Here is a 22,885-nt window from a genome sequence, read left to right as displayed (position 1 = left end):
ACAAAATTGCCAGGGCTGCTTTGGGTTCCCAGTCCGGCCCTGGCACAAAGAACACATCTTAAACAATAATAACCAGGATATTTACAAGGAGCACAAGGCAAAAGTCCAAAGGTAACCCAGACACATGCCCCCCTTAAACAAATGAAACCTATCACATCTAAATTGTTTGTTCCTGTGTGCCCATTCAATGACCGCAAATAAATACATCACCTTTGATTTACTGACAGATTGAAAGCCAGACATACTCTTCATCACTGAAACCTCTTTGGGAAAATACATAATTCCAGTACTGCATGAAGCTGTTCCTCCTGGTTACTATACACATCCTTGAAGGAAAAAAGGAGGCAGACTACCTGTTGTGTTTAAAAACACCATCACAATCACTAGATTGGAAGAGGTAACTATGCAGGGTTGTGATGCCCTTCTTGCTAGGCTCCAACCCACCCCACTTTCGCCTGCTAATTCCTGTTGCTCTACAGACCTCCAACCAACATCAGAGATTTTACTGATGCTTTCTTGGACTAAGGGCCTGATTAGGAGTTGGGCGAATGGCTTGAACTGAGCGCCGAACTTCCAATGGAGAGGTTGCAGCCACACTGGCTACCTCGCCGCCGGACCCATTACAACTTTACAGCTGTTTCTGCCCGCCAGTCCAGCGGGAAAGTGGCAGCAGCATTGTTGCCAGCTCGTAATCGAGCTGGCAGCAATGCTTCTGCCGCAGGGTACACTAGCACCCTCGCAATGCTCACTGTCTGCACAATAGACAGTGAGCATTGCGAGGGTGCTGGGCAGGGGGACCCCTGTGCTGCCAATGCCAAGTGCATGGCCCCCCCTAAAGCCCCCTTCAACTGTTCTCCGCCAGCCTTTTCATGAAAAGGCTGGCGGAGAACAAGGTCGCAATCATCAGGACGGCACTGCATGCAACGCCGCCCTCGCTGATTCCGACTTCCGGCACTGCCAGACCATCGGGGGCATGAATCCCAGCGGTGATGGCGGTCCCCTGGCAGTCTGACCTCCAGGGTCCTAATGTGGTGGTCAGACCACCCAACAGCGGTGGTCCTGATCACCACCGCAAGGCTGGCGGTCTCAAGAGCGCCAGCCTCCTATTCGGGGCCATAGTCTCAGTTATGCCAACAAAACTATCCAATATATCTACACTTAGGGACCTAAACATCTGGTTTGATAAACCAAATTTGCCTCAACCAGATACTGTCGTATCAGGTCTAAATACACACAACTTACAATACATCATCTCCGAACATCCCCCGGATTAATATATCATACATTGGATGTCATTTTTTCCAGTCTAGAACTAAGTACTATGTCACAAACCTCACATGGTACATGGACCAATCACCACATCATCACCTTCTCTCACAAGATCTCATTTAAACTATCAATTAAAGCCCAAGAACCCACCATAAAGTACAGAGAGCGGAACAAACTAAACATGCAGGGGTTGGAATCACACCCAACAATAAAGACTGCACTGGAAACAATGACCACAGCGGAAAAACGCTATGAATGGATGTGCTCAGCCTTTGACATGTTGTTCCCAGAAAACAATCAGAAACAAGACTAAAGGAAGAAGAATGGCTTTTATTTGAATGACACCATCCCAGTACCATCACTGGAGCAGCCATCCAATATGTGCAAAGAACACATGCTAAACTGCAGCACCACAAAATCACAAACACTACAAGGCATAAAACCAATCAATACTCCAACACATATCCTCTCTTTCACAAAGAACCATCACATCTAAATTGTTTGTTTATAAACGCCCGGTCAATGAGCGCAAATAAACAAAACATCTTTGACCGACAGTAGAACACCATGCATACCATCCACCATTTAAACCTGTTTGGTGAAAGACATGGCTCTAGTGCTGCATAAAGCTACCCCCCTGGTTATTACACAGAACCAAAAAGATAAAAAAGAGAACCTGGCCATTGTACTTAAGACACCATAACAGTCACCAAGTTGGAAGAGGAAACTATACAAGTTAGTGAAACCCTTCCTCTTAGGTTGTATCCCGGCCCCACTTTCACCTGCCACTTCGTCTTGCTCTGCAGATCTCCACCAAACACCGGAGATTTTACTAATGATTTCTTGGTCACAGGCTAAGATTGTGAAGCCGCGGACCACAGTGGCGTCCCTTTTGCGTGCCGTTGTCAAGCCGGCGGTCCGCGTTTCAGGACGCCGGGCCCACCACAGCCCGTTTTTTGGTCCTTGCCTGGCATTTTCTGCTGCGGTGCAGCCCGATAATCTCATTTTAGGCTCCGGGCACGCCACGGCTTGCAGCCTCCCTGAATTCCCTTTCCCCACTTACCTTCACTTGGGTCCTTTTCCTTTCTTCTTTTTTCTTCTTTCTTCGTGTCTTCCTTCTTCTTGGGTGGCCATATTGTCTTCTTCTGTCTGTTGTTGTATTTCCCAGCATGCATTGTTTCTTTCCTTTTCTACTTGGCTTTTCTTACCATTCATTTCTATGTGGCTTTTCCCAATCCAAGATGGTGTTGTGTGTTCTTCCTGTTTGTCACTTCCTGTCTCTTGGTATATAAGCACTGCAGTTCACTCTTTCCTTGCGTTGCAAACACTTCCGTCTTGGTGGTGATCCTCGCTCCTGTCTCCAGTTTTCCCTACTTGCTTCTTCTTATTTTTTCCCTGCGGATTTGACTTCTATTTTTGCCTTTTCTACATTGTCTATCCTCTTTTTTAGGAGTTCCTGTGGTAGAGGTTTTTTCCCATTACTTGGGTTTTTCCTCTGGCACTCCTTTTGGATGGTACGGTCTGCCTTGTCGTTTTTCTAGTCAGCAGCACTGTGGCTACTGGAAGGGGTCGTCCTTATCTTGGCCAATCCAGAACCGGTAAGAAACCAGGCGTCCTTCCGAGTACTGCAGCCTACAGTGGTAAGAGACGTACAGACCGTGACAAAGATATATCAACCAAACTGTCCAATATATCAATACTTAGTGATCTAAACATCTGGTTTGATAAACCAAATATGTCTCAATCAAATGCTATCATATCAGATACAATGCATCTTCTCTATCCCCATCTACTTAGCAGGTCATATATTGGATGCAGTTTTCTTCAACCTAGAACCAACCACTCTTCAACAAAACTAACCTGTTACATGGAATGATCACCACATCATCACCTTCTCATTCAAGATCCTGAATACAATATCAAAGCACACTAACCCACTATAAACTATAGACAGAAGAGAAACTAAACATGCAGGAGGTGGAATCACACCTATCAACAAATACTGAATTGGTAAAAATGAACTCAGTGGAAAACCTTTATGAATGGCTATTGTTAGTCTTTGACATATTAATCCCAAGAATACCTTAGAAACAAGTCAAAAGAAAGATGGCCCCTTAGATGAATAAAGAGCTAAAAGAAAATTGAAAGACACCTCTGTGCACTTTAACGTAGCTGGCTGAAGTCCAAGAACCTGCAAGACAAAATGTATCTACACAGACACAACAAATGTATAAAACATACATCAAGAGTGTCAAAAAATCAACTACTCAAGCAGGAACGACAATGACAGATGCCCACCCAAGGAGAATTAATAGAATTCTATCAGAATTTTGCAAACCAGATGGCTGTCAAACCTTCAACTCTCTTTCACAAGACATCTGCGATAAACTAGCAGTGCATTAGCTAAACAAATCAAACACACTGGATTCTTATCTAACAACAACGAGAAACAACTCTTCCCATATTATACATCCCATGGCAGATACTCAACAGTCATTTTTATTAGACTTATAATAAATTACAACCTTAGAAATTGAAGACTGACTAAAAGCTAACAGCCCAGATGATTGCCTTTCAGAACCCTGCCCTAGATACATTTTCAAAAAGACCCTTCAGTTAAGTTAAGTTAATATCGACATTTATACCAGCCAGAAATATTTTCAACAACTTGTTAAAAATAAGAACTTTACCAGAGATATTAAAGAAGGCACATATACACCCACTATTTAAGAAGAACAACTTGGACTCTCAAGACCCCAACATCTATAAACCAATCTCCAATGTACCTTTCTTGGAAAACTTATGGAGATAGCAGCCCTTAGTAAGATCTCAGAAATTATACAGGAAACCAAACACCTCTCAGACTAGCAAACAACTTCCTGCCCAGGGAGAGGGACAGAATATTCTCTAATCACAATTTTTGCCAACCTAAAAGCATAATCAACAAAAGTTATGTTGCTGCATTACTTCTGGATGTTGCAGCAGATTTTGACACAGTACAACATGACACATTACTTTTTAGAATTAAAGAAGTTGGTAAACATTACATCATACTCAGCTGGATTTCCTCTTACTTAATAACAAATCATATTGAGTATGCTAACAGACTTTACTCTAGCACTCCATTCTCAACTATCAGAATGGTACAAATAATCCAAACCCACAGCAACACTATTTCTAAATGTAAACATACAAGCCCACATTTCTGCATCCTAAATGCTCTACAGTTGCACCTAGGAGTAAGAAGATCATCTTTCAAACTACTGTGCATCACTCAGAGTTATAAATGGCAAAGGACCAAAATTCATTTAGGCAAAACTCACAAAATATTCCCAACCCAGGAACTTACATTCCGGATTGGCATTTGCTTATTAATTTCTGCTTATAGGAAGAAACCCATTAGTGATGCTGCTTTTTCAGTTCATGTAGCATAACAATGGACTTCCCTACCTGCAAAGATCAGAGCTACTGAAAATCACTTAGAGCTCAGTTGATTAAGTCTGAGAGGCAGATTTATGAAAAGTGGCCCTACACCTGGTGCAGGGCCACTTTTCCTGCACCCCTTAGCACCCCCCTAATGCCACCATGTGTGCGCCGTATTTAAAATACGGTGTACCATGGCGGTAGTTAGGGAACTTGCGTCATAATTTTTTACGCTAGTTCAGCGCTTTGCAGGACTAGCGTCAAAAACCTTGACACTATTCCTGCAAAACCTCCAGAGGCCCACTGAAACCAATGGGAGCCTCCTTTTAACGCCTGCTCTGAGCAAGCTTTAAAAATCATGGAAAATATTATGCAAAGAAATCTTTTAGATTTCTTTGCGCCATTTTTTCGGCCCCCCTAGTGCGGGAACATCCCTCTTGCATACATTATGCCTGGCGCAGCCATACTGTGGCACAAGGGGTTACAAAGTGGCACAGTGCCTGCCTTCCAACGCCACATTAGTGTAAAAAAATGACGCTAATGTGGTGTTGGAATGGCGCTAGACCCCTTAAATCTGGGCCTTGGTTTTCCCCAATGTGATCAAACAAAGAATCCACACAATCTCGTTTTCTGCCTACAGAACACTCTTCACGGCCCTCTAAGAGCTAGGAGGTTGTAAATCAGCAAAATCCTTTAACAAACAACCCTTAGTTTCAGAGAGATTTTTTTAAAATACTTTTTATACTTCTTCAGATTGCATCCTACCTCAACATCCCAAAAAACCTTACATGGAAATAGCCTGATGTATAGCTAGGGGTTATTCCCCCTCCTGCCTTCTATTTGAATGGTACTCTCTGTAAACTCCATCCTCTGCCTGCCTTAGAGCCTCATTGTGTACCCTTCCCTTTCACATGCCTGCCGCCCTACCCTCTTCTGTACTTCAGAAAACTAACTACACTCCCTCTAACAAATTCTTCCGGAAAACCTTTCCTGCAGTATCAAAACCTTTCCAACTTATCTACTCATCCCGCTACCACAAATCATAATTTCTCATTCAGTTTATCTCCTTTCAGTTTCACAATATCTATCTCCCTACAATGTACTTACTCACCCCTCTTTTTGTCACTTGCATTTACTCACTTTAATAATTCCACCTCCTTCCTATTAATTTAATACATCATTTGAAATTGAAGGAAAATCTTCAATTTCCCTAGGAGGCAAAACTAACTCAATAACCAACACATCTCTGTCAATAATTAATAACCAAAGTATTAATCCCCAACTTTGGACCGTGTAATAGTGCACTACTCACCATAAAGCTCCTACGCTCCTTGTCAGTGGTAGGAAGCACTATATAAATGGAATTACAGTACAGTAATACAAATTTGCAGATCAGGATGCAGCACTGAATATAAGGCACGGATTTTCCTGAGTACATGGACTTTTCTATAAGAATGGATGGTGCAACCTGAAAGCCAGACAACGGGCAGCTGTGCCATCCTAACATTTCCTGCTTTTTTCTGACATGTAGTGTTGTTTTGCACCAGTTCACTCAACAATCTGGGTCTTTAAAGAGGGTAGCCCATTTTTTGGTGCATGGTCCTTCGGCAGTGTGGAAAGATCTGCTAGACAAGTGGTGCATCCAAAGCGTATCCCAACCCACATGGAGGCTGCCTTATGCCCCTCATCACCAGGCAAAAGAGAGACTAGTGGTTGGTAATGACATTGCAGGGGCACAAGCTTTTTGCCCTGTACCCCGGGAGAGGTTCTACTTACCGTCTCGGGTAAACTCCTGTCCATTCCCACCTGCTTGTTTGTGGTTCATTGTTACATGTGCCACGCCTGTGAACATTGTATGTTGCATTTATGTTGGTCCATGTGCAATGAGAATAGTGTCCTCTAAGAGGACACCATTTCTGCAGAAGAAAATGGAGGTTCACCTCCATGTTATTTTTGTGGGTTTGACACTCTTCACAGATCTTACACCCTGCCAATCCGGTGGACTTCCTGGAATTTTTTGGAAATCAATATTTCTTCCAGGACCGGCCAAAACTAGTTTGACTACATGGGCAGGTTTTCTTGCTGATCTACCCAGCAATAAGTTCCCCCATAGAAAGTCTACACTGCAAGAATCCATTGCACATTCCTGTGGCCATCTACCATCTTCTGTTTTTGTTCCTTGGACTTCCTGAAAACAGGCAGGATCCGACTCTGGAAGTATACACTGCCTCTTCCAGCATCTGCATTCCTTTGACAATTTGGTGTCTGCTCGCAGCATACCTCCAATAGACTCTCAAGGCCAAAATATTACATCCACTGCATCATCAGACTACTGCTTAGTAAGCAAAGTATAGGCAATTATTCTGATTATTAGAGCTAATATAGCGTGACAGCTACCCACACGGGGTTTCCTGGCACTTAGAGCCGGATAAGGAGCATCCACAACGTACTAACTCAAAATATCCAGGCCTTGAACTGTTTCAGAAAACTTTTCAGTGAGGTACAACTTCTCAATGTTTGCGGAAGGTCATTCCAGAGCTTAGGCCCGTTAGGTAAAGGACCTGCCTCCCATAGGAAGAGAGATATAGGTGAATACAAAAATAATATACTTACCATGAGTATGGTAGTGGTAGGCGATGTACCAGATGCAGTAACATTGTTAGTCAATATTACTTATCTCAATATAGCATCATCGAACCCTGTGCCACTCCGAACTGGATAAGAACACTGCCCTCCTGGACCACTTTCTGTTACTCCTAAGGATGCTGGGAGAGACGATTACCAGGAACAAGACTTTGGAGGTTTCTGTTTTCTCAAAAAGACTGGGATCAAATAAAGGACATTGGAGAAGCCCTACTATAGTGTTTCCTGGGCTGCCTGTGAACTACAAAAACATCTATCCGAGTCTGAATGGAGGATGACTTGAGTAACAGAACCTGACCCGGATCGTGAAGAGTCTGCAGCCCGCAGGCCGAGATTAAACTTACACCATCTGCTTCACTTGAAGGTTGAGGACCTGCTTGGACCATGAAAGGACTAATTCTGATGGTGAGGCTTTACTGCCCCTTCAACACCCCGATGAAGTTGCCCACCTTTCACCAACCTAATAGGAACACAAGAATTTTAACCTCTTCTCCGTATGTCCTTAGATGTATCCTTCTAAATGATGTGGGTTTTCTAGTTTCTACACCTTTGAAGCATCTACAATGTATGATTTCAGAGATATCATGGATTAAAGCTGTGGGAGGATTCTAGGGCCAGATGTAGGTAGGAAAAAAATAGTGACTTGCAATTTGCGAGCATTTGCGACTCGCAATTTGCGTGTCGCTAACTGGAATGCAGGTAGAAAGCACGCGGACAAATTGCGACTCGCACCCGGAGTCGCACCGCAGATAGCGAGTCCGCTGTTTGCAAGGTCGCTTTTTGCGACTGCGCAAAAAACGGACTCGCAATTTGCGAGTGGGTGTCGCAAATTGCGACTGTGCTGAAAATTGAAAGCAGGTGCTGCAGAACACTCCAGAAACCACTCCAGAACACTCAGGAAAACACTTCCTGGCACATGATGATGACATCACAGCCAGGAAGTTTACAAATACACCTGGGAGGAGGGAGGACCACACCCTTTTTTAACTGCAGCACAGTTAACAGAGCACCAGCAACCATGGCTGACACTCCCAAGAAGAGAAAGCTCAAGTTTGCAGAGAAGGAGCTGGAGGTGCTAACGGATGAGTGCTGTCAGCACCATGATGAGCTGTTTGGCAAGGCAGCCCTCAATGTGCCAGACACTGACAAAAAACGAATTTGGCAGGATATCCAGGAGAAGGTAAACTCCCTGGGGGTCAGCCACAGGAGTGTGGACGAACTAAAGAAGAGGTGGTACGACCTCCGCTCCAGGACCAAGGAGAGGGTGGCAGAAAGGCTCCGGGAGATGAAAGGCACAGGAAGGGGACCATCTACCATACCACCACCCACACCCCTAGAGGAAAGGGTTGAGGAGACCCTGGAGCCGGAGGCTGTTACTGGATCTGGAGAACTGGACACCTCTGAGCCCAGACCATCAACCGGTGAGTACCATGTGATATGCCTGTACCCCCATCAATGCCATACCCCCACCCACCATGTACACAGGGGCATGCACAACCAAGATAGCTCCATTGCAGAGTAGCAAACACCAGAATGATGCATTATGGGCAATGTAGTCAAGTAGGCATTGCATAGGCTATTGTTTATTAGGAAGTTGTTAACTGATAGTAGACACTGACAGTGTTTTCCCCATGTCCCACAGGTCTCCCACAAGACGCCCCCACCAGCCAAAGCAGCCAGTGCCAATGGTCAGCCAGCCCGAGAGGAGACAACAGGACCAGCCACCACTCCCACCTGCACCACCAACACCATCCCCTCTCTGGCAACACCCGTTGCAACAGTGGTCTTGGAGCCTGCACCAGGTACAAGCCGGAGTGCCACATCAGACATCACAGGGCCTCCACCGCTGTGCAGGCGACGCAGGATGATGAGAGCAGGGTAGCAGGCAGAGTCAGGGCTTCCATCCATAACACCAACGGAGGCCCAACTGCTACGGGGTCAGCGCCTGCAAAATCAACAGTTAGGGCGGATTAGTGGGGTTCTGCAGCGCTTCGAGAGGAACCATGCCAACAGCATGCAGCAGATGCATGCACAACTGGAGGTCATTGGAAACAACACAGGTGACTGACCTTGCCCTGTCAATGCGCGAACTGGTGGCTGGACTGCTAACGCAGAGTGAGGGTGCGCGGCGCAGGGACCGCCAGCTGCTGCAAAGGCTGGACAGGATGGCCTCCTCTATCGTCAGACTGGCAGTGAACACAACTGGGCTGTCTAGGAGAACAGTCAGCCTCCAGGTTGACATGGGCCACTTTGCGGGCGATGTGGCACGAGGACTGGGCCGGATCACCCATGCAATAGACCTCATGGAGGCACGGCAGGTGTCCAGGGGTACAGGTGACACCCCACAAGACAGTGAGGAGGGCTCCAATGTCAGCAGTGTCTCTGCTGGTGACACCAGGGTGCTACGGAGTGGGAGTACAAGGCAGAGCACTGCTGAGCCACCTGGTACCAGCCAGGCTGGCCGAGCCCGCCGTAGGCTGTGAGCTAAACACTGTCCCATATGTTGTATTGTATTGTATTGTAATCGTATTTATATAGCGCTTACTACCCCTGACGAGGCGTCGAAGCGCTTTTCGATGAATAGCACGCTACTCCGGTACCCAACAAGAATTAGTGATGGATTAGTATAATTTAATAAGGAGTACAGTTTTAGTATTATTATGAGTTAATTTGAGTTGCGGATATGAGAGTTTGTTAGTTAGATTGACTGGAGTAATGGAGGGGTGGAGGAGGAAAGAAATCCAGAAGTGTTAATTGGGAGTTTATCCTTCATTTACTCAATCCAAAGGCTTGAGATGAATAAAAGGGGGGCGGAGGGGAAAGAGGATGTGGAAGGGTTAGGGAGAGCATAGTAGCAGGGTGAGATGAATGCAGGAGAATTTAGTAGGGTTGTGTGGGAGGTCACAGAGGTAGAGTGAGGTTTGGTGAGTTAGATGTGGGGGTGGAGGGATGAGCTTAGGCAGAGATATTTAGGAGATGAAAGTGGTCGAAGGGATTTGGGATGAGTCTGAGTGAGAATGGAGGATAGTTTGATAGAGACATGACATAAGAGCGATGAGTAGATAAGTGTGATAAAAAGAGAGCAGAAATTCATAGAAACATGCCAGGCACAGAAACAACATATACACATACATACACATATATATATATATTTATACACACACACACATGACTATACACACACACATCTGCACATACAATACATAATTAGAATCATGGGTAAAAAATACTTAGTCGTCCATCCATCATCCTGGTAAAAAGGCGGGAACTCCCCCACCTACCTCGAGGGTGGACGGGGCGTGGCCCAGCGGGCGGAGCCCACAGGTGCTCCACAAAGGGAGAAACCCTCCACTCTGTGTCTCCAGCAGAGGAAGACAGAAACCGCGCGTCCCAGTCAGACACAGACCACGCTCCAGCACATCATCAGCTCAAAAGACAAAGCGATATGCTATAGAGTTTATCATATTTCATTGTTTTTTTTAAAATAAAACCAAGACTGTATAAGTTCCAATCTACCTATTAAACTATAAATTGCAATTTCGGTGCATTTGTTATTACGTACAAACAATTTCAGGATTTTTGTATTTTCTGGATGTAGATTTGTTTCTGTACTTTTGTGTACTGTGTTGAGGTTCTGTCCCTGGCTTACAGTAGTGATTCACTAGGGTAACCATGAGTTAGAACCAGTGGCCTAAGATATGAGTAATAAGGAATCTGTCATGATGTCATGACAATGTCAATCTGTCATGATGTCAATGTGTCCCATGCCAGGTGGACTTTTGAAGTCCCTGAACAGTTTTTCCTTGTATATAGTTTGTTTTTTTGCACATATTAAATCATTTGTTCGTTACACTTAACACATGGAGTGTTTGTTCTATTGGTGAGTATGGTAGAAGTTGGCACGTACCTTCCAAAGTATTGGGTTGCAATGTGTTCCCGTCTCAGTCTGCCTTGATTTGCGATGCTCCTATCCCCATGATGGCGATGTGGTTGCTCTTGCTCTTCATCCTCTGAATCTGGGTCTGCAGGGGTGAGAGGTAGGCCACGTCGGGTGGCAATGTTGTGCAGGATAGCGCATGCGACAACTATTTTGAAAGCCGTTATGGGGGTATACTGGAGGGCACCTCCACTTCGGTGGAGGCATCTGAACCGTGCTTTCAGCAGTCCAAAGGTTCTTTCAATAATGTTCCTGGTCCTCTTATGTGCACTGTTGTATTGCCTCTCACATTCATTGCTGTTTGTTAAGTACGGAGTCAGTATCCATGGCCGTAGTGCATATGCACTGTCACCTGTTGGGCACAAAACGTACACTGTTAGCAAGTCATGGTTGGTTTGCACATTGATCTGTGTGCATGTCTACAAGGTGTATGCAGCTCTACCTAGGAGGTATCCGTCTCCGAACTCCCCACGTTCCAGGCATTGGTGTATCCCACTGTGCCTAAAAATGTAGGAGTCATGAGTACTGCCTGGAAATTTAGCAACCATGTCAGTAATGACATAATGGGCGTCACAAACAACCTGAATATTGAGTGAGTGGGTACACTTTCTATTGCGGAACAGATATTCCAGGTTTGCAGGAGGGCATATTTGAATATGTGTCCCATCTACACATCCTATGACATGGGGAAAGTTGGCAATCCGGTAAAAGTCCAATTTGGTGCTGTTAATTTCTGCCTCATTCCTGGGTAGGTATATGTATTGGGACATGTGTGTGAGTAAGGCATCTAGGAATGCCCTGAAGAACCTTGATAGTGCACTTTGGGATAACCCACCTGCCACAGCAATGACCCCCTGATAGCTCCCCGAGGCCAAGAGGTGCAGTGAGCATAGCACTTGCACATGCGTAGGGATGGCGCAGCCGCGCACAGTCTGGCGTTCTAGCTGTGGTTTGAGTAAATCTATTAAATCTAGTATAGCTGCGCTGCTAAGTCTGTATTTGTCATAAATGTCCTCCTCAGTTTGCTGGAAGAGTGTCTGCCTTGTTCTGTAAATCTTCTCCTGTCTCTGGCTCCTCCTCCTCCTCTGCTGTGCGGCGTGGGCTCTCCTCCTCACTGCTATCAGGTATATCTCCGCCATCTTGAGTAACCCAGATGCCTTCTGGGTCTCCTTTAATACTTTGGTAATGGTTACCACCTGCTCTGAGTTAGTGGTAAATTGGACATGCAAAATGGGCTTTTTGCGACTAGTCGCAATTTGCGAGTTGCTATTGCATATGGTTTGCGACTCGCAAATTGCGACTTCCTATTAGCGGGTCGCAAAATGGGGTCGCAAATTTTGCAAGTCAGTCCCGGCTCACATCGCATTTTGCGAGTTGGAAATTGGATTTTTGCATCCCAGTTCAGATTTTGCGGGGTCGCAAATAGCGATTTGGGCCATTTGCGACTCGCAAAAGTTTGCTACATCTGGCCCCTAGTCTCTTATCCCAGTCAGCCATTTGCTGATGGGAACAACTGGGTAATGTCGGTGTCCTTGTAATTGAAATAATCGAACCAGGACAAGTTATTTACAGTATAAGACCCTTAAATTTCAGTTATCCCAAGAACCTACTATGTGCCCCACCCCATTTGATCTGGGACTTTGGGACCATTTAAGGCATGACACGTTCGTTGTGCACTGTGTCCATCATACAATCACCAGACCACCATATCGCCAAAGACCTGCATCACCTGGAGATGCGAACATTGTTTTTGGGACCAGGTTCATTTTCCACCTATTAATCTTCCTTTTCCTAGACTGGGCATCACATTTCACTTTGAGTAGGGGGCTTTGTTTGGAAATAAAAGGTGGTCTCAGCAGTCTGGGCCTTGAGACACTCAGTTGACCCTTCTTGTACCAAAGGCCACTGAGAAAAAAGCAAAAGGCAAATAAATCACACATCTGATAGCTTTGTGGCATTCTGGCTGGCACCTTCAATACTGAGGAACACTACCCACAACCAAGACACAACGACTTTCGAAAATTGATAATAGTTTGAGCTATCAGGCCTATACGATAATATTATCCACTGACTCTCATGCTATTCTGATTATAGCTTTACAGAGCAAATGACATTATGCAAACACTATGGTAGACAATAAATTCCTACTGCTGTTTAATGCTGGTGCTGTATATGGAAGACCTTTCCTCTGACATGTGGTTCCTTTTCTCCACCAATATCATATACACTGACATTTCTTGTACCTGGATTTTATTGGTATTTTAGCTCTGCGTTTCCTCCTCACGGATTTGGTGGCTGTCAAGATCGTGGCACTTTAGTGTACAATATTTCAAGGCACATACAAGTCAAGCTAATTATGTTCATATGGCTGCTGTTGTGCATGGTTGTCCTTGCGAAGGACCGATGGTTCCATCTAAGGTTGTCTAGAGGAACGAGGGAGCAGTTTAGGTTCTTCGTCTGATGTGTGGTGGGACTGATCTCAGTTTTCATGCGTGTGCTGCTCCTTTTTACAGGTTTTGTAGTATTTTGTAAACAATTCCTTCTTGAAAAGAAGCACTGTTGATAATGCGTCCAGCCCTTATAAATTATCTGTACCTGGACACGTTGGAGGTCGGTGAATCTTTTAACCGAATTGGGCTCTCCTCATCCTCAATAGTCGAGTCACTCAGATCAATAATCAATAACTGTTGTAATCGGTAATCAGTACTCAATTAATAGATCAATATAACACATCAGAAATCAATAACAGTTGGTATTTCGGCACACCATGACCTTTCAGTAATGAATAACCACACCAGTTTAATTAAAAGTTAGTGAATTTATTTCCCTATATTAACAAAGCTAGCACAATGTATTTATGTCTCAAAACCAATTGATATATGTAAATGAACATTACTAGCTGTCCATAACGGCGGAAGAAACGCAATCTACGCAAAATCTGAATAATGATACACTCTGTTATAGCAATGCAAATCACCAATGTGACTAACTGTATTTGACTAATTGCATACATTCGGTCAGCATAACAAGATTTCAATTCTTCATGATACATTGAATGAATACCTCGACTAACCTCTAATTAGCATTGGCATGTGGGACTTCATGCAAAAACGAATTTAGTCAACACAAATTTGGAAAACTTCTAGTTAGGATCCTATCAAAATAGCAGTTGGTACCTAAAAGGAAAAACAGAATGCATAATACATTTATCCTTTCATATTTACCAAATACAATCAGCATTCAAGAAAAGTCTTCGTCCTTCAGGTACCGGTTGATCAGCATGGGGTAAGTTTCAAAGGGGCAAAGTTAAGGGCAAGCTTCCTTGCAACGGCAAGGAGAATAGGGCAAAGCTACTGCATGGGCAAGACGGGGGCAAATCAAAGTTAAAGTCTCTAGGGTGAGAATTCTTAAAGTCTCTTTCTCTCAGATAGAGAAAAGGGCATCAGGGTGTCGTCCAAAATGGAGTCTGGCATCAGGCTTCAAACTGGCATCGAGGAAAATGGCTGACTTTTCTTTGTCCGGTGGGTTTAAGTAAGAAACATTCCAAATTCTGCAGGGTCTTCCATTGGAGGGTTCATAGGTTGGCTTCAAATTGTCCAATCAAAAATTGTCTTTTACTAGCGCCCATTTATGCATACACTGTCCTTGGAGCCTTGGAACACAAATTGTATCATGGTTTGCCAATTATTTTACTATCTGTACCTTCATTGTCCGCACCTGCAGAGACTGACCTTGTATCAAAGGGGATGTAACCGGCCTAGCAGGAAACCTTGGAGATAAGTGTACCAGCCAGTTTCTACTGGAAAAATACAACTTCAAGCAAGAATATATGTTTCATTAGTTCAAGGAAACAAATCACGCAGTTAGAATTTGAAACCAAGCAACTAGGCCAAAGCCTGCACTAAATTTAAGCTAAGCAAAACAGTTTTCAAACAAGAAATCATGGCGTACATTTGCGATTATAACGGATTACTACAATTTCAATACTTCGTGATTAATAAAGCTCGTTTATAGTGATGGCAAACTACCCCGAGGGCACAATTTCCCTCGTACATTATTTCTTTAATTAAAATCACACTATATATATATATGTCGATTACACGGTATACATGAATATATGTCGGACCTTCTTTTTCTGCGTCATCACTGTCACAGTGCTATTGAATACATCATAGCTCAAAGTAGATGCTGTGATACAAAATTCTACTTCTAAAGGCAGTAGTGTAAACCAACATCAGAAGATCAAACATCCCTGTTTGTCCTAGATTGGTGGTTCATTATTACCCTGAATTTGAAGAGTCAGTAGACACCCCTGTTTGTCCTAGAATGGTGGTACAATAATACCCTGAATTTGGAGGGTTGGTAGACACCCTTGTTGGTGGTATAATATGTTGAGAATCTGCCTGATTCACATGAGTTGCTAAAAGTATGTTGGTAAATTCTCCCTGCACCCACTCAAGCTTCAGTTTCTCGCAGTCATGTAGTATAGGAGTGTCTACTCTCGTAGGGCGATGCGTGGGCACTTGGGGGCATATTTATACTCTGTTTGCGCCGAATTTGAGTCGTTTTTTTCGACGCAAATTCGGCGCAAAACTAACGCCATATTTATACTTTGGCGTTAGACGCGTCTAGCGCCAAAGTATGAGGAAAGAGCGTCATTTTTTGGCGTGAACGCCTGCCTTGCGTTAATGAGATGCAAGGTAGGCGTTCCCGTCTAAAAAAATGACTGCGACGCAAATGCGTCGTATTTATACTCCCGGGCAAAAATCACGACCGGGAGTGGGCAGGGCAAAAAACCCCGCATTTGCGCCGGATTTTAGCGCCTGGGTCAGGGCAGGCGTTAAGGGACCTGTGGGCTCAAAATGAGCCCACAGCTGCCCTCCCATGCCCCCAGGGACCCCCCCTGCCACCCTTGCCCACCCCAGGAGGACACCCAAGGATGGAGGGACCCATCCCAGGGACATTCAGGTAAGTTCAGGTAAGTATAAATATATATATTTTTTTATTTTTATTTTGGCATAGGGGGGCCTGATTTGTGCCCCCCTACATGCCTCAATGCCCAATGACCATGCCCAGGGGACATAAGTCCCCTGGGCATGGCCATTGGGCAAGGGGGCATGACTCCTGTCTTTACTAAGACAGGAGTCATGTAACTGGCGTCTGGGCGTCGTAAAAAATGGCGCAAATCGGGTGGAGGCGATTTTTTGGCGTCAACCTGACTTGCACCATTTTTAAGACGCCCTAACGCCATTTTTCCCTACGCCGGCGCTGCCTGGTGTACGTGGTTTTTTTCCACGCACACCAGGCAGCGCCGGTCTGCTAGCGCCGGCTAACGCCATTCAATAAATACGGCGCCCGCATGGTGCTTCAGAATGGCGTTAGCCGGCGCAAAACTTTTTGACGCTAAACTGCGTTAGTGCAGTTTAGCGTCAAAAAGTATAAATACGGACCTTGGTGTCCAGGAAGGATAGACACTTGTTTATTTTGGTTTCAAGAATAAGACATTTCACCTTACGGAAGAGAATTGTGAGGGGCTTTGAGTTGCAAGGGGACATTATTCCCATTGATGGAGATGGGACAAGTATTTTACAGCAGTTAAAGGATTTACATAATACCAAAAGACGTAAAGGACTGTCTGAGGTATCATATCAACTCTATAGCGACGGGGAACATATAGCTGGGTCCAATATAGGATCTCTAAATTCAATATGAAGGGAGTGTGGTCTCAGCATCAGTACTAGCCTGAAGAAGGGGTGACATGGGTTGTCGATTGGGAATATAAAGAGGATGTAAAAAATCGCACAAACATTTTACAAAAGTATATAGGTATAAAAATAGAAAATGTATTACTACAAAGCCACAAAACACAGCCAGAGAAAACAAAGATCTATAAGAAAAGAAACCTCTAGCAGAATAAATTAGTCAATGTAAAGCAACATTTTTGCCAGCTTACTTGAACATTAGTTACATGAATAAGTATATTGCTGTTTTATGATATTGACCAGGGCATCACAACTATGCAGGGCATAGCAAGTACCAGAAGTACCACAGAAAACAAAATGCAGTGTTTGTTCTCTACTTAGCTTTAGTAAAGAGAAGTACATACAAAAACATTTTACGGTGACATATTTTTTAAACACATATGTATTTAGGACAAACACAATTCTTGCAAAATATATAATTGTGTTAAGATAGACTGTCAAACCTGTTACTAGTAGTATGAGTAAACAAAGAGCCAATTCATGGCCACACTGATCAATATATCAGTAAAACTTTGATCTGGTGAGTCGTAGGGCAGCTGCCCATGTGGCACCACCCATCCCATACTCTATTACCAATATGAGTTGATACCAATGAGGGACCAATACGAACATTCACGCATGGATAATCAGATGAACAGGTGATAATTCCCCCCGCCCATGGGATGAGTCTCATATATGGAGCATTGCTTTATGGATAAGGTGACCAAAGATCTCTAGACCATAAGGTAGTTCAGAATTAACTCCTAATAAATGTCCTAATCACACACTGTTAATGAGGAATCAGTCTAATGGGACCATCGGACATTCTCAACATATGTAGCATTCATTCCACTATAGGTAATTAGACAAAAACTAATGCCATTACATACAAAGTTTACAATATTAGAACGATGGAATGTTGATGTGCTCCATCGAAGACAATGGAGTAGCTCTGGACTTCTAATTGCTGGTAAAAGCCAGGAGCATCAATATTCCAATGTTTGCAATTCACAGCAACAGCTGTGAACAAAAGCCTCACGGAGCCCAAGGGTATTTCAACCCCCTTGGCCTTCATGAGGCCTTTGTTTTGCTAATTATAGCATTCTCTCCTGATGGGGCGGAATGTTCTAATAGCTTTATATCCTGCTGTAGCAGGCTATACCAGCCACTAAAGGCCCGCTCTCTTGTTAAAGGCCCTCGGCTCGGGCCTTTAATACTGGAGTGAGAGTTTAATGGCCAGTATAGCCCGCTACGGTGGGCTATAATGCTATATTAGAATCTGGAGGAAGGTCAGTACATAGTTGTGAAAGTTCTGCTGTCTCTAAGACATTTCGACCATTTCCTAGCAGTTGCACTTCGACCATTCTGTTTACCATTTTTCCAGAAAGAAAAGCTGTGCAGGTCGCTTCAGTGAACATCAATCATCTTGCTGTGGTGATAGGAATTTGTCTCTGGATCTGTCGTACCTGCATCTGTTTCTGTTTTCTTTCTTTCTTCACCTAAAGTCGTGTGTTGGCTTCTCACCAGGCTCGTTCATCTTGGATGAAGGATTGTTCAATTCAGCAACTGTTTGTGCTGAAGTGCCAGGCGAGGATTGTGCTGTAGAAACATTCATCAAAAAGGTTTCTAAAGGGTTAAGGATTTTTTTCAATGATAATGGGACCTTCAGACTCCTTGGATAGGCCATCCATAGTGATCTGCGTTATGGCTGGTACAAGCACAGTAAAACGAATGTCCTATTTTTTCACTTGTGGTCTAAGATGCAGGACTTTCTTCCTTTTGTTCTCAGTTTCAGCGGATACATTTTGTGATATGAAGATTGTGTGCTTGCCGTAAAGATACGGGTCATATTTTTTGGCTGCTGGTGTCTTAAGAACCACGCAATAATTTGTCGCAGGCTACTTCTTTTGCTGGGCCAGGTCATTTTCTGGGATTTGAACCTGTGACCACTCTGAAAATCCAGGGATGGCTTGAAGGACAGTTCTATTAATTCTGGGAGCAATGAAGCAAAGGAAGAAACATACCGTCCCTCTTTTCCAGGTATTCCCGAGAAACTCGTCCCTCGTTTTGGTCTTCCAGATCATCAGTCTTCACGTATAAATGCTGAAAGTCTCTCATCCACTTTAATGGTTTATTCGGGTCGTTTTCTGCAAGTATCAGTCTTCCATTAGAGGCATCTAGGGGCAGATTTATTGGAAAGTGGCGCAACGCGGTGCTGTGCCAAAATTGACAGCGCTGCGTTACTTTAGAAACAAAGGGATGCGCCGTATTGATTTGAATACGGCTCACCCCTGCGTTTACCCCTGCGCTGGCGCTAAATTTAACTGCTAGCACCAACGCAGGCATCCTTGCACCATTGTGCAAGGATGCCTGCGTTGAGGGGTGTGATTGTTTATGTGCGGGAAAGTGTCCCTTCCTGCACATAAACAATCACTAAAAGCACTTTGGCACTTCTGTGTGTGCTGCACAGTGCGGCACACACAGAAGTGACAAAGCGTAATTTTCAAATTATTGTTTATCTGCAGGAAGGGACACCTTCCCGCACATAAACAATAATTTCGGGCATTTTGCTTATTCTATGCGCGCGGCAGAATGCAGCACACATAGAAAAATTAAAAAACGAGAAGGAATAAAAGTATTCCTCCTCGTTGCGCCCTGCACTAGGGGTGGCGTTAGATTTTGGCGCTGCCTCAGGTTTACGTGATTTCATAAATCTGAGGCAGCGTCAAAATGCAATGAGTGTTGCTGAGGCACGCCCACAGCAACACCCATTGCATGCCCATTCCACACACAGTGCTGCGTGGGAAGTGGCCGTATTTACAGGGTGGCTTAACGCCACCATGTAAATGCGGCGCTGTGCTTAGCACCACAGGAGCTTCACAAAAAAGTGACCCTTGGAGCCTGATTTATACTTTTTTAGCGCTGCATTTGTGTCATTTTTTTACGCAAAAGTGGAGGAAACTTACAAAATTCAATTGTATTTTGTACGTTTGCGCCACTTTGCATCAAAAAATGACGCAAATGCAGCACTAAAAAAGTATAAATCAGGCCGTTAGTCTATTACTGAGGGATATCATTCCTCATTGGTTATATGTCAGTCGCTGTTTTTCCTGCTTGTAGCCACAGAATCAATGGATTGTTTTAATATGTGTCATTCCTTTCTCCATGGATTCTAGGTGCCTTCTGGCATCTTGGCCATTTCACCTTCATGAATTGGCTTCAGAGGTTTAGCCGCAACAGCTTGTAAGAGTACAGACATGAAGCCAACTTCTGGTCAGACATCTGGAGAACAGTTTGTAATAGCAATGGGACTGCAGTGCATCTCAGGCAGGTTTGTTCCAGGGTTGGGTGTAAACATTTGTGTCTGTGAGGTGAAAGAATTTCAGATATCCATGGAGTTTGTAGCAGCAGTCAGTGTATACGGTGCATGGCTAGACATCATTCACTAGTCACTCTGACACCCAGATCTAATGCCAATCTATTATCCGTTTGTGATGCGACTCAGAGACAGGATGTCCTCTAGTGCTGTCAATGAAACGGTTGTGGGTAAACGTGCCTTAAAAGTGCCCCATTTAAATTATCATTCACAAGCCAGATGTACATTTCTAAAATCCTTCGTCCAGTGGATCCAGGAGCCATCCTCTGCAGCATAACCGAACAATGGCCATCTCTACCTCAAATCAGTAGTCTTTCTTTGATGTCCATTGCCCCCCTCTGGGGATAATGGTGCTTGTTGCGGTTTCACTCATCTACGATGCCTTGGGATCCTGCCTCTTCAATCTGAATTTCCCTTGGCTCAGCCACCGTGGTCATCCCTTCTCTGTTGCATTGTGTCAATCTCACATCTGCAACACTCCCACCTTCGCTGAGCTACTTTTACCAGCATACCTTACCAAACCACAGCTCCGGCATCTTCCCGCAACCACTGCGCTGCTGTATCATCACTCTTGGTGACAAAAAGTGAGTGTTCCACTTTCCAGGGTAAGACTCTGGCCCAGTAGCACTGCAGATCCAGGTAAAAATGTGTCCCACAATTCCAGTGCCCACATATTGCTCCTTTAGAGTCTTGTAGACAGGAGCACATTTAACCCTGTTTCTGTGTGAGGGTCGGCGCATGGTCATGCTGCGTACGGCTCGGATCTGGTGACATCATTGCCCGCTGAAGTCATTTCTTTCTCCTTCTTCAACATCTGAGCCTCCTATGTCCTAAAGTTTGATGTTTGCTCCCCAAACCTTCCTCCTGCCGCAGAACTGGGCCACAAACAAACAATCTGCTCAGGAACTTGATGTTCCTCAGAACCAGGTTCCTCAGCAACAGTCTCCACCTTTCAATTTACTTTTGTTCCTGGGAACTTTCTGACTTGTTCTTGGTTGTGAAACCAGTGTCATTGAATATTCCTCTGACCCTGCATTTTTATATCCCTACGGATGCTGGTTTCGATCTTCTGGTACTTTTGTGAAGTTCTTCGTTCACTGCCAACGCTGTCCTCAGGCAGTGGGATAGTGTCATAGTCAACAATACGGCTTATCAATCTTCTATTGATATTGATTTGATGATGCCAGTCTTCTGTGGCCATTTATTTGATGGTTCATAAACAGTGGTTTACCTCCCTGAGTGGTGATTCTGAAGCAGTAACCCTACAAGGGTCCTCAGTGTGGAGGACAATGCTTCCAGCTGCAGAAGTGTGTTGGCTAAAGACTAGGCAATGCTTGCTAAATCCTCAAATTGCTAGGACAGTGACGTGGAAGATCTGAAACGTTACAGTCTTACTTTTTATCATCTAATTTGTGAGTTACCGCCTTCCCTCTTTCCTGTATGTTCTACCTCCAACTCTGGTGGTATTGTTTGTAGGTCGAGAATCTATGTCGTCTGGGAAACGGAAGGGGTTTAAAATCCTGAATAAAATTTAAAGAGCTAGTGACACGGGTCACTGTAATAATGTAGAGACAGTAATGATGATAAGCAGATCTCTGTGTAACGAGGCACATTAGTAAGTAGTGAGAGGCTAGCGGGATGTCCCTGCCTAGGATACCATGACTGCTACCGTGCAAGGTTTACAAACATTTGGTTTAGTAAGGCGCTTAAACCAGCAGGATACAACCAAGCGCTAGATGATAACTCCACTGTCTTGTCATCCAACAGTAGTCTGTCCTTCCTTACATGCAAAATGGATACTGTCACTAACGACAAAATGGATGCTGTCCCTTCTTATCCAATGGGAAAACTGGACTCCCATTTTTAGTCCTAACGTACTACGACACGTAGCAAGCTTCTAAGCACCTAACGTTCCTTGGTCAATTCACGAAACTGTCACAGCCCCGCTTAAGGTGAAAGGAATTGAGAGATTTTGTGGGAGAAACAAGACAACACAGACCTGACAGTGAGAGAAAAAAGTCCCATCCATCAAATGTCTGTCCCTCGCTGACAGAACGTCCTCCTAGACAGCATCTGTTCTTCTCAGGATTGCTCTCAATTTGGCCCAGGACCAAAATGCCACACTTCCTTTATCTCTTGGCTGCTCTGTACCCCTTAGGTGCCTTGTAATGCTGGATTTATCACTCAACACCTGGCACCGGTTCCTGTTCCAATGTGCCGCAGCCGAGTGCAGTTATTAATTCCTGCAAATATTGCTTCACCTGTCCCATTAAATTCGAATCCTTCGCCTATAAAGTGCATCTGACTCTGCAGACACAGGGGCATATTTACAAGAAAGTGGTGCATCAGATCTGAGCCTCCCTAAGGTCACCATGGTACCACTGTATTTACTATACGGTGCACCATGGCATACGTTCGCACAATAGCGTCATCATTTATGACACTATCGTGGCGCTTTGCTGGATTTGCACCATAGATTATGGCGCTAGTCCAATA

This window comes from Pleurodeles waltl, chromosome 3_1 (assembly GCF_031143425.1).
Source record: "Pleurodeles waltl isolate 20211129_DDA chromosome 3_1, aPleWal1.hap1.20221129, whole genome shotgun sequence".
Classification (NCBI taxonomy): Eukaryota; Metazoa; Chordata; class Amphibia; order Caudata; family Salamandridae; genus Pleurodeles; species Pleurodeles waltl.
The sequence above is the reverse complement of the archived record's forward strand: the minus strand, read 5'-3'. Positions refer to the sequence as shown.